General features: G+C 43.5%; 1 long non-coding RNA gene across 1 annotated transcript; it reads right to left on the bottom strand.

The window, feature by feature from the left end:
- Nucleotides 1–2,099: 2,099 nt before the first annotated feature.
- Nucleotides 2,100–12,742, bottom strand: LOC137462532 (uncharacterized). The gene is made up of 3 exons (XR_010993721.1): nt 11,006–12,742; nt 3,850–4,049; nt 2,100–3,307 (listed from the first exon to the last, which is right to left on the bottom strand). It is a non-coding gene; the product is annotated as an uncharacterized lncRNA (long non-coding RNA).
- Nucleotides 12,743–13,092: the final 350 nt, after the last annotated feature.

Raw genomic sequence — 13,092 nt, 5'->3', positions numbered from 1 at the left:
GGTCTAGACTGCAAATTGCAGTTATACTAAGAAGACAGGAAAATTGCCCCTGAAAGACATTTAGAGAGGACTGTGTTTCTTTGTACATACTGAAGTACAGAAGTGCAAGTGCTGTGATGTGACCTTTCACTACAAGTATGTGCAGCGGTAACAAAGGGGAAATTTTGTATGAGAAAAGCCAATGGATTTACTCCTTGAAAGGGTTTTGTTTAAAACTAAAGCACCGGTATTCTAAATACTACTTACTGTGGGTTTTTTAACAATGTATTAAATGTTTGTTTAGCAAGGAACTGAATGGTATTTCCTCATTGATGCTAACAGGAACTCCTGACACCTTCAGTCAATAACTGAGATCTGTGTATTGCTCTTTGGAAGGACAGAAGTGATGCTGACGTTTCAGGAAAGGGTTAAACAGAGATCCTCAGTAAAGGGAAGCTGGATGGTTACAGTAGGACTGGCAGTGAAATGGGATTACACAGGCATGCAAATGGGGAGGACAATTCCTACAGCTGAGCACTCTCTCACTGCTTCCCTCTTACCAAATCAGGACAATGTTATCCAAGATACCCCAGCTCCTTGCTGGGCAGGAGATCTCCAGCCCACCAGATAAGGGCCCTGAAAGCAGTCAGGCAGGACAGAAATGCTCCTGTGGGGAGCCAGCTGGCACAGGAGGAGTGGGAGCCACCACCCAGTCTTATGTCTCATTCCATGAGAAGCAATAGTGTAAACAGATCTGCCCCACAAACACGTCTCTTTCTGCATGGGCATTATCGGCTGGGGGGGCTCCCACTGACAGAAATGACAGAAAGGGCAGAGGAAAAATCTCTGGGAGCGATGCAAGCCTGCCAGCACTGTAGAGCTGGCAGTTTAGGGATGCATCGTTAGCCTTCCCAGGCTCCTGAGACAGGAGACAGGCAGGCCTGAAAGGCTTTTACTGGCCCAAAGGGGTGGTGCCTGGGCTCCTGCTTTCCCCGGGCCAGTGCTCCCAGCAAGGCAGTGGTGGCAGAGGGGAAGCAGCCCCAGGGCAAGCATGGCTGCTGGGCTGCTCTCCTCAGGCACACTCTGGACTAAAGCATTTGTCACCCTGGAGCATTTAGTGGGGAACAAGCGAGCTGTACAAACTCCCCAGAGGAAAGCCAGAGCTGACCTTCACCGTGCCCTCTCGCTCACCTGCCACCTCCTCCTCCAGGCCTCCAGCAGCCCAGAGCCCACCGAGCCCTCTGCCTGCTACTTATTTATTTATCCTGTAAAGATGAGCCTGGGGTGTTTCATGTTTCAGCCTTTTGTGCCCTTGAGGGAGGAGATAATGGAAGACCTGGCAGGAGATGCACACACTCACCAGCCCAGGGGACCCCCACACCACCTTTGCAGGGATCCCTGGGAGGGGACCACACTGGCACCAATAAATATTTATCAGCACCGCACCATTAATCCATATGCTTTTAAAAATAAAGAATGTAAGCATAAATAAAGCTGGGCTAAAGCACATATATAAAATTTGCAGGAAACACTTGAGACTTGGAGAAGCATCTTTCCTGTACTAGTGGGTTTCCTTCTGCATAAATACAACAATAAATAAGAAGTACTTCAACGAACAGCTATAAATAGCATCTTGTGTTCACACTCAGATGATTTACATGCTTGTCCTGGAGTGATTGGGCTGGAATGTGTTGCAGCCTGTTCCTCTTCCTACATGGCAGGAGTTCTCCCATTACCTAAGCTTCATTGTTTTTGCACTTTTTATTCCAGGGCTTCACGCATGGCTTGTTTGCTGCTCAGTTCCTTCCCGTGTCCAGCTTCCCTCCTTGCCAGCATTTCCAGCCATGGAGATGACACCTGATGGTGAGCTGATCAATGGCTGGTTTCCTTCCTCTGAACTCACCCAGTCCCACACACACCACAGTCCGTCGGCTTCGCAGATGTTCCCACTTGTTTTCATGGGATATTTGAAAACATTTCAAATCCACCAGTAACTGAATGAAAATAGTTCATGCCTGAAGAAAATGTGCTGATTTTAATGATATGAATCCTGTTGTAGAGAGGCACACACACACACACATGCATATACTTTCCACATTCTTTTCAGACATGTGCATGTTTTCTCATGCAGATAATACAGATAATATGTTTCTTCTATTGGTTTCTCTTGCTATGAAGCAGTATCTTTACAGAAGGAAAAGTTGCATAGCACCGACAAGAAGTTTCTACTGTTTGAATTTTTATGGCAAAGGCACTAGTGGAAATTTCCTTTGGGAAAATACATGGGATCTGAGATTTCTCCCTATGTTAAGGGGCATATATAAATGAGTCTTGATTGTTTGAATTGCTAATTGAGAAGATACAATGTAATTCTCCTTGCTATCATAGCTGTAGAATTGCATTTGCCTTCTTTAAAACTTTGCTGCTGCCTCAAGTAAATAAAGGCCAAGAGAGAGTGAGGTACCTCAGTAAAACACACCATTGTCCCATAACAGGAGTTCACAGGCTTTTTAATCTGGTGTGCCAACTCTCAGCCTTTTGAACTGCAGCTTCACACTCGAGTGCCATCTCCTCTGCAACCCACATGTTGCTGGAGGTGGTTCAAAGACATATGGGGAGTGAGAGCCTGTTACAAGCAGCAGACAGCACAGCTTCTGCTGAAGGCCAGACACTATCCAACTGATAGTTGAGATAGTTAGAGAGGCTGTGATGTACAGATGAAGTCAAGGCTGTGCCTGCTTAGCCCAGTGCTCTGTCAGCCTTGGCAACTCCCACAGGTGAGCACAGAGTCACAGCCATCAACTGGGAGCTGTAGGAGACTGACGAAAGTCACCCATTGCATTATTATTTCTTGTAGGAACACATGGAGACAGACCTCCCAGTTTATCCCTGTGGAGCCCTGTGAAGATTCCTGCTCCTCAAGCATCAGGATGTGCTTGTGCTGAGGCTCCACACAGCTGCAGGGTGCTGCAGAAAGGCTGGAGGCACTCCTACTCACAATGATTGTTTGCCTGCAGCTGGATTATGCACTTGATTGCTTCCAATGTCCACAAAAGGTTGAAGAATGTGGGGAAAACAGCTCAGACAATTGTTTGTTTTCCAAAAAGGAAAAGAAGGAGACTCTCTCGGTGGAGAACATAAACTCATAGCCAAGTACCCATCTTTGGGACTCAAATAAATGGTGATTCCACCAAAGGAGATGAATGCTGGTATCTCCTGCCAGGCTGGGCCATGGCACCACCTCTTGTTTTTGCCTCACCATGAGTGGCAGGACAGCCTCTCCCTGAGTGAAGTTCAGTAGAATTAGGGTCTCAACCTCTTTGGTCATCTGTCAGTAGAGGGCAATGTAGTTACAAACAACCGACCTGCTCCAGGTCCCCACCCAGAAGAAGGCATAGACCTTACCTAGTATTTAATATTGCCATGTGTGACCTAATAGTGTATCCTGCTGTTTTGTGCCGTGTTTAACATACCAGCAACACTATGTCATGCAGCTGATACTAGAATTAAGGTCTAGGGTATTTGTTTATGAAGGCAGGTTCCCTTGTGATCACTGCTATTTGTGGCAGGGGAAAGGAGGGGACACAGCCCTGGAATGGGTTTCCAGTGGGCGTTTGTTTACTGTACTTTCGATGCACTGGTTTATCAGCCCAGGGAATAAGTTATAGCTTCCCAGCCTGCCTGTCTGGTTACAAATTCCAGTCTGTTCCTCCAGGCTGAATATAGAGAGCAGCTGGCTGAAGCTAAATGAATAATACTGCCTCACAAAACAATAGTGCTGGGCTCAACATGTTGCAAGACATCTATTTTGAGTTTGGATATTTAAAGACTAAGGAGGCATGACAGGCACATTTATGGGGCAGCAATTACCAGCAGCCTGCAGACTGTGCCTTGGATGTGAACAGATTAACACCTTCTTCTCTGTGTGTGTCAAATGCCCTGGTAAAGAGTTCACCTTTATAAAGAAAGTGTCTCTGAAGAGTTGACAAGTCCTTCCACTTCCTGTACATCCTGCATTTTCCTGTTGGATAACCTTAAGCAGAAACTTTCTGTGCTACAAACAATCCTATCTAAAACAAAGAGGTGAAATGTGGTGCTGTTATTTTATTTTATTCCATTCTGTAACTTTTATTGGTGGGAAATCGTAGAAAGATCTAATAGATGTTTCTGGTCATTAATTTTCTAATTTCATTCTGGTCTAATGAAAGCACTAAGAACTTCCTTAGCACATAAGATGCCTCAATACTCAAAAGCAATCATCACTGTTTGAAAGCCAATGGAAAAAGGAGGTAATGTTCTGCTTTTCAAGACAGAGCTAGAACATAAGCAGATACATAGGCTGCTTTTGGAGATACTTCACCTCTTTCAGTTTCATCATCTCTCTACAGCTATGAGTGTCTGCATATACCAATAATCCAGAAAGAGGCTGGATTCCCATTTTTGAGTACAGCCTGATAACCTCTGTTAATTTCAGACCAAGCTGAATGTGTGCAGAAAAGGCTTTGTGGCCTGAGCTTGCAAGTATGTACTGAAAAGCACAGCTTACAGACACTGTCATGACAGATTGAAACACCCTCATGAAGGGCAGTGCAAGGAGGAGGCTTTAAAATGTATTTGTTTTATAGTTCATGCCATAAAGTCATATACAAGCAGTCATAGGAACTTGCCAGAGTTTTTATAATCTCACAGTAGCTTCAGGTACTCGGAAGTTCTAAACTTTGACTATTCAACAGGAAGGAAAACTACTCTCAATTAAATGGTGCTTAAGGGAAAAATTGAGTCTTAAGAAGTTCACTGGCCAGTGATTCGGGTTAGAGAAAGCTCTAGATTACAGTGGAAGGTCACTCTATAACCCAGGTTTAGGGGCTCAAATATAAATTAGCATCAGATAAGAAAACTCCTGGCCTTATCTCCAGCTAAATTATCAGTGTGGACTGGCCTGCAGATAGCTTATGCACTGATGCATTAGTAGGTTCATGGCCAGTAACTAAAAATACCTAGGAGAAGATATTGAGATGGTTTGATAAAAGAATGCTAGGAAATCCTAAACTGCTATTCATGCCAGAATTTTTTCTGCAGTTTTAAAACCAGCACTGTTCTTTCATCTCATCATGTAGTTCTGCATACTGCAAATGACTGGGACAGTGAAAACAAGCAGTAAACAGAAAATCCCAGTGAAAAATACAATATATCACACTTCTGACTTTTGTCTGAAGATGGGATGTGATACAAGTGCTTTGGTCTAACCAATAATGTCTGTAGTCATTAAGGTGAGCATGTATTTAAATGCTTTGCAATACTAATAGAATTTATCTGAGGTTTTTGGAAAGCTGAAAGAATAAGTGTATAATAATTTTTTAAGAAACAAAAGGATTCAGAAATCAGGTTGTGATTTCCAGAAAAAGGAGGATCTAACAATTTCAGTAGAATTAAGCATTCACACCTGTATTTGTGTCATTAGGCTTACAAATAATTAAGGAGCATATTCCCACAACCAATATTGCACACTTATTTACCCATATAATCTCTCTAAGGTCTCAATAAAGAGTAAAAGGCTTCTTAATGGTCAGTTCAAGGAACCTAACCTGGAACTGTGCTCTGGAGCACATGCTTGAAGAGACCGGCTCAGCAGTTAGCCTGGATATTGCCTTAGATCCACAGAGTAATTTAGGTTGGAAGGGATCTCTGAAGACCAATGTGTCACCCCGCCGCTCAGAAGGGGGTCAACTGCAGCACGCTGCTCAGGGTTTTGATGAGCTGGGTTTTGCACATCTGCAAGGATGGAGACTACAACCTCTCTGGGAAAGTTGTTGCAGGGTCAGGACCTTCCTCTGCCCTGCTGATGAGTCAGGTTTTCTCACTGCCTAATTTGAATTTCCCATGTTCCAGCTGGTCTGCTGCCCATCACTGTGTACCACTGAGGAGTCTGACTCCATCTGCCCTTTTGTGGACCCCATTCCTGAAGCTTTCCCTTCTCCATGCTGAACAAACCCAGTTCTCAACCTCTCCCCATACCTCAGCTGCTCCAGCTCCCTCACCATCTCTGTGGCCTCTTCTGGACTCAATCCTGTTTGCTGATGTACTGTGGAGCCCAAAAGTGCACAGAGTGCTCCAGATACACTCTCATCTCCCAGCCTGCTGTCTCTGCTTTATGCTCCCACAGCTCACTGTGCAGTTGGCTGCCTTTGCTGCAAGGGCTCACGGCTTCCTCATGTCCCACTTTTGGTCCACAAGGACTCCCAGATCCTTTTCTGCCAAACCACTGTCTGTTTGCTTCACCCCACCCTGTCTTGCTGTGTGGGGCTGTTTCATCCTAGGTACAGGACTCTGTGTTTGTCTTTTTTGAGTTTCATGAGATTCTTCTCAGTTAATTCTCCAGGTTGTTCAGTTAAGCCCTGAAGCACAGCAGCTCTGCCCTCCAGCATATGAATTATCCATCTCCCTCCATTTCAGTACTGCCTGCAAGCTGCAGGGAATAGAAGAATGAAGCAGTTAGTGGGACAATGTGCATCCAAACCCCAGACAAGCAGTGCTTGAGGTCTTCCCTGCACAACATAGCAACAGCCATGCACAGACCTCCTGTGAGTCAGCAGTGGGTACACTCACAGCACCTGGCAGTGCTGGGACAGCCAGGACAAACTTCCTGCCACTAGCAGCCAGCCTCCCTGGGTGCCTGTCATGTTTCAGACAGACAGAAGTGTAGGGCTGCTGGGACTGAATGTCTAGGGAATGTGCCTGCTCCATCTGAAGGATTTATTTTTGCAATAATGTAATATTAGTACAGTAAGCAGGAGACAAAATGACATTATATATTTTTATCAATTTCTTTGCCATCAGACTGCACTATGAAATTTTTTCCACGCCCCAACAAAGGGGCATGGGAAATAAGAATCACTAACTGAGCTGACAGTTTCCCCTAATTTCAGCCATTCCCTATAGCACTTTTTATCCAGATTCTGAGGTTTTTTTCTGGGATCAACTGTGTCCCCCACTGAAAAAGTTGCATCTGGTCCAGATCTGATGGGTTAAATACCTTGTTCCTATTTCTGACAATGTTTTACTGCTCTGGAAACTCTTTTAGGGCCGTGCGTCCAATAAAATTCAGTATCTAGATAGCGAAGCAAACTGTGTGCAGAACACACTGAACCTGGCCTCTGCTCACCAGCACCGCTGGTGCTGCACAGTTCCTGGCCACAGCCTTCTGCCAGCATGGCTGGGAATGGCTCTTTGTGTCCAGAGGAAGATACCAAACCACTCCTGTACCAGGGAGAGCCCTAAAGCAAGAACAAACCACTTGTCCTCACCTCATGCAAATGTTACTCAGCACAAAAGGTTGCGCGGTTTCTCAGGGATGCGATTACAAAGCCGGGGGGATGCACATGCTCTGCCTGTTAATCTCCACTCGGGTGGTTAGAAAATGTAAATGTCCTCTCTGTGTGCTGGGTTTTGGCAGTGCCAGCCACTGACTCCACATTAAATAGGCTCCCACCTGCTGCAAGGCCTGAGGAGCCACTTGGCATTGCTTGCTTATAAATAGCACACACCTAATCCCAGCGCCAAATTAAATTAGACTTAAAATATTCACACAGTCTACACCTGGTTTCCTGCTAATGGCAGCTAACAGCTACATTAGTAAATGTTCTTTTTCTCTACCAAAGCTGTCTTCTCCAAGGCAGATCTCGCAGAGCTCTTTTCTCTGAGCAAGCATGACTGGGATAAGGGATGTGCTCTGCCTCTGCCCCTCATTCGTGCCAAGTCTGCCACCCAAGCAGGCCACCCCTGAAGCCTGCTGACTTTTTTTTTTTTCCCAAAGAGTTATCTTCGATTTGGTATTTTGGCATCATGCACAAAGTACCATCTTATTTTAATTTAAAAATATATATATTAGAAAAAAAAAGACAAAGACACCATTTGCATTTTCAGAGATGCTGGCAGAGATACTGGGCACTTCTGAAAACAGAAAATTGTATTTATTCAAAGTGTCTAATAGGTCTGTACCTGAAGTCTTCCATTTTCTCAGTGACACACTGAATACAGAGATTGATGACATACATGACTTTATGTTTTAAGGATTGCTGTATAATTGTTTCCATATAATAATGTGATAAAATGTGTTGCTTTTTTAAGCACCTACCTTTGACCTAAAAGGCATCTTGCCCTGCTAGACTTCCAAGGAACTGCTGCAGGAGAAAACAGCTACTGCCATACAAGTGGTTCAATAAGTAGAGCCTTTACCTGAGCAGTGTTGTTCAGCCCTGGCTGCAGCAGCTGCCTTTGCCAAGCTGGATGCTCCAGAAATTTGTAGGACAATCAAATCTGTTAGTAAGTGTGAACTGTGAGCCCCCTGGGCTGGACCCTAACAGGCTGCGCCAAAACAGGAGGAAAACTTTGAAACTTCTAGATTATTCATTTATGTATTTTAAAAAGTCAACGTTTCTTGTTTTTATTTAACCTTGATTTATGCTAATCATAATGGTAAGGACAAGTAATTCAGAGAAAAAACCCAAAAAACCTTTATCTCTGGGCTGAGGAAAGTATTTGGGAGTTCACTCTTTTGTAACAGTTTTGGTTGCCAGATATATATAAAAAATCATTATTCATACATCTCTTTTCAGAATCTATCAGTCTACATGTCCCATATGGCAAGGCTTTTTTAGGCTTTGAGATATAGTAAATATCAAATATTTATGCAATTTTGGGGTGGGGGAAAGATGGAAAGACTAAGCAACTGTTTATAATTCAGGTTCTGTTTAATCCGGGCTAAAAAAATAGACTTTGAAAACCACTGTGGAGGCAGCATTTAATAATGTAAATGTTTAAGTCAGAACTATATCTCCTGGCAAGTTGGAACTGAGTAAGAGGCACTAAAACTAGCCTTCACAAGCTCTATAAAGCCCTTGTGCAGTTCCTTTCTGGTAGTAGTTTTGAGCCTTGCTCTTAAAGATGTGGAAGATGTGCCAAAAATCTGTATCCATGTAAACAGGACTTTTGATTTCATCACTTTGGAAAAGATAAAATAGCAGTTACACTCTGGGCACCTGAGGAAATGACAGGCAAAGTTTGGAAATACTGGTATAAAATATTAATTGTTTGCAAATTGCCTATTATTTGCTGAGTACTGTGTAAAAATAGAAAGGTTGCCTGTTCTGGCAAGCCTATGGACTTTGTTTTTTTAGCCAGTAGCATGAAGCCAGACTGCTGTGGCTGAAGGGGAACCACTGCTTTAATCTGCACTTCTCACCAGCAGACCTACACATTAAAAGCTGCTGCCTAAACAGCCAAGCCACCCAGTAGGGAAGATGAAAGGGAAACCAGGATTTTGAAAACAGTCTTTCTATTCCTTGCTTTACCTCAGAGACTGTGGGCAAGCCAAAGGCTCATGTTCCCCATCTTTTAAAGGCTGGTGACAGCACTTTGCTGCCCTGCAAGGATGATGAAGATATGTACATTTAATACTCTGAGACTCTCTGGCACTAAAAAGAGAGAAGCATCCTGAACGGATACAGAGTAGACAGGCTGCCCTGGAAAGGAATGACTGAGGAATGTGGCTTAGTATTTGCAAATTATAGTTGACACTTTTTTTAGGACGAAGTATTTTCTGGCAATGATAATGTTCTCAAAGAAACAGACCTACAGACTCTTGCAAATCATGCACTAGAGCAGATGTCATATTTCTGATATTTCATTCCATTACATTTATTTTTGGAACTATAAAAATTCCTAAATCCTCCAAATCTAGACTGAACACCCTATCTGTGTTGCAGCATAAATATACATAGCTGAAGCCCTGGTTATGACTGTCAGTACTAACTAGAGAGTCCTAATGTGCTTAAATTTAAGCCCACTTAATTTCCAGAAAGCTATTCAGATGCTGTCAGTCAAGCTGGGAATTTGAAGAATATTTAAGTTGTTGATTAAGTTCTTAACATTACAGGTTAATCCAAAATTGTCTGTCCTACTTTTCTTGCGGTTATATGATGACCTGTATAAATATTGGAGTTCTGTCTCACTCATTCCAGTGCAATCAGATCTCGTCACCCCAAATTATCCAGGACTAGAGGAGGTACAAATGTGCATTCCTGTGTCAGGCTGCTCACTAACTACTCCCTTGTGCTGCCCATTTGCTCTCAGTGATGAGATGCAGATATTCACTAGTCGAGTGTGTGAGGCCCAGATAAGGCAGGAGAAGGAGGAGGAAAAAGAAGAAGGTCCTCAGAGCTGCTCCTCTTTCCGTACCTGGGGTGAAGCCTTTGCATGGGCAGGGAGAAGGTCAGTGCCAGCAAAGGCATGTGTGGGAACAGGCAGCCTCTTCCGAGAGCCTGTGTTTTATTAGCGCTCCAAAGTGCCGTGAGTCAAGGTGAAACTGGCAACACTAGATCCCTCTCTGACCAAAGCAGCTTCCATCTGAGAAAATCCTGACCCTGTCATCATTTTGCACATGAAAGTGGGAAGGTGAAACCCTCTCCCCTCTAGAGACTGGGGATTTGTGTGCAGGACACCAGGTCAACATCACAGAGAAGAACAGAGAATTTGTGCTGCCAGAACCAGAGCTTTCATGGGGAGGCTTTGATTTCTTTTTCCTTGAAGCCATAGGCTCTGCAACAAGGGTTTACAGGATGTTTTTAGCATAAAACAAACTAAAATATATACAAAACTTCCCACCAACTTTCTAACCCTTCTTACAGAAAAATGCCAGAAAAGATGAGCAAATGCCATGTAACAGACTTAAAATTCAAAAGTCTCCCATCTTTGCTTTGGGTTATTGTAAAATCTTGTAATTTTAAGCAGATGGACAGGCTGAATATTAAGGCTGCCAGCACTACTTTGTTGAACACCACACAAGCCAGGGCAGCTCTGTACTTCTGGAGTTCTCTCCAGCCACTCTATTAGCAGAGCTGTGCTACAAAGCTCCTCTGCAGGTGTGTTTCTTGTGAACTTCATGTAGGGAAGAAGACTTTAGATGCCTTCTCTTCTCACAGGCTTCACTTGAGATGTTTGGGGCCAGTAAGAGTTCACATTTACCTACCTTTGATGCTGCTTCAAGAGATGAAAAAATGCAGTGTGGTGGTTGAAACTCATCAGGTGGTTGGAGCAGACATCACACAGTGACAACATCCTCCACCACTTCATATTGTCACAGAACCCACCCCATCTTCTTCAACTACCATTCCCATAGCTGCTGCAACTGCCTGCTCTTCCATGTGACACCGGGGAAGAGTATAATTGATTTCTTGCCTGTTTTAATGGAGCTTAGCAGTTAGAAGAGAGGTAGAACAAACATTGCATCATCAACCAGTTCTCACAGATAAGCACCAACTCATCCTCAAACCACAGCTGGGACAGCAGTTGGTAAAGATGAGAGGTACTGACATATCCATGGATTCAACATGATGGAGGAGTTCCTGGTACTAATCAGGGATTTGAATTTTTGGGGTTATTTGCACAAACCCTGTGTCTTTAACAAGTTACTTTCCCTGCAGTTAAGGAAATCAGATTACCACCTGCCTATTTGTCTCTTGGACTGTAAGGATGAATGGGTTGTTAAAATAATATATTCTTTAAACATGATCCACATGCTTATAAATGGCCTAAAAATCCAGGTCTAGTAACAATGACACATGGAGTATGCACCTTTGTGTTAGTTTAGTCTTAAATGCACATGGGAATTGAACCAAATGTTATTCCCTTCAGTGTTAAAGAAAAAAAACTCATGGCTTATCTGTAAGTGTTTATTCTAGTATGTTTTCACTTCTCTGGGAGTTAGTTTTTTAACTGTACTCCCAGGGTAGTCAGGATGTTGGTAAATATTCATTGGCAAAAACATCCCCTCATGATTGGAATTCACTCCCAGCAGGCATTAAATTGGAACAGAAGAACAAAGGATATGCCAGACTTGATCAGACCACTGGTCTGTCAAGCCTGGTACCCTGCCTCTGGCAGTGGCCCATTCTTTATGCTTCAGACAAAAGAAAAAAAACAATTTGAAAAACAATGCACCTGTCTGGAAATGCATCCCAAATACCTAACTCAGACTTACTACCTCATCTCAATGTAGCTGGGACTAGAGTAACAGAGAACAAAATAACTTAATACAGTACTTCAGGGAATGATTGTATTAATTTTATTTTTGCTTCACTTTATTGATCATTTCTTTAAGAGAGACTTACTTTAATATTTATGCAGTTCTGAGTATCCCTGACACTGTTGAAAATGAGCTGTGGCTTCTCAGGGATAATTTTGTGGGCGAGTGTCTCAGAAATCAGATTTCACTCTGGCAGTTTGACACACAAAAACTGCCTTTCACTTAGAGCTCAAAAGCCCCTGAAATCACCAACTTGGGTGGCCTCGGCAAGAATTGTTTGATTCCAACAGATAGGTTCTGCTTTTATTATTGCAGTTTATCCTGTATTAAGGCTTTATCAGGTCACCCTGCCCAAGACCCACTGTGGTAGCCCATGCACAAGCCTATCTCAGTTTTGACATCCCCTGCTTTCAGAGACTTTACTGTCCTGAACAGAATCTGTGGCGAGGGAATGGAATAGGTAAGCCAGCAGGGAAGGTGAAGGGCAAACTTCTACATTCATCAGGAAAAAATCAACAGCATTCTCCCACACTGGTACAATGACAGATCTGATCTGCTCATTGAGTATGAGGTTTTATTTGCAGTGTCAGGAGAGAAACTGAGGTTTCAGTGACATGGAAGCTGAGCGATGATCTCAGCCTAGGTATAATTGCCTTCTGGAGAAGATCCGAGGCCTATTGATGAAGAGGTGCTCAGCACCCAGCCTTGGGTGCCAAATAGAGGCTCTTAGGAAACCCTGGACGTCCCCATTGCTGTGTTCCTCATGGGCAACACACAAATAATACAAATATGCCATATCTTTGCGCAGGTCAAGTCTCTTCAGGCCTGTGAGTATGCAGAGCATCTCTGTTTCTAGGTGAGTAAGAAGGGCATTTAGACAAACTTCCTGCACATTTTGAATCCCCCTGCCTCAGGCCACTCTCAAGCACTATAGCTGAGAAATCTTTGATCCCCAGTGCACTGTATCACACAAAGTGTCTGTGTCATGAAGTCCTTGCTTTTGTCCCTAATAAATTGTAGCCACGTATGTC

This window comes from Anomalospiza imberbis, chromosome 1, assembly GCF_031753505.1.
Source record: "Anomalospiza imberbis isolate Cuckoo-Finch-1a 21T00152 chromosome 1, ASM3175350v1, whole genome shotgun sequence".
Classification (NCBI taxonomy): Eukaryota; Metazoa; Chordata; class Aves; order Passeriformes; family Viduidae; genus Anomalospiza; species Anomalospiza imberbis.
This window is presented reverse-complemented; position numbering and strand designations above follow the sequence as displayed.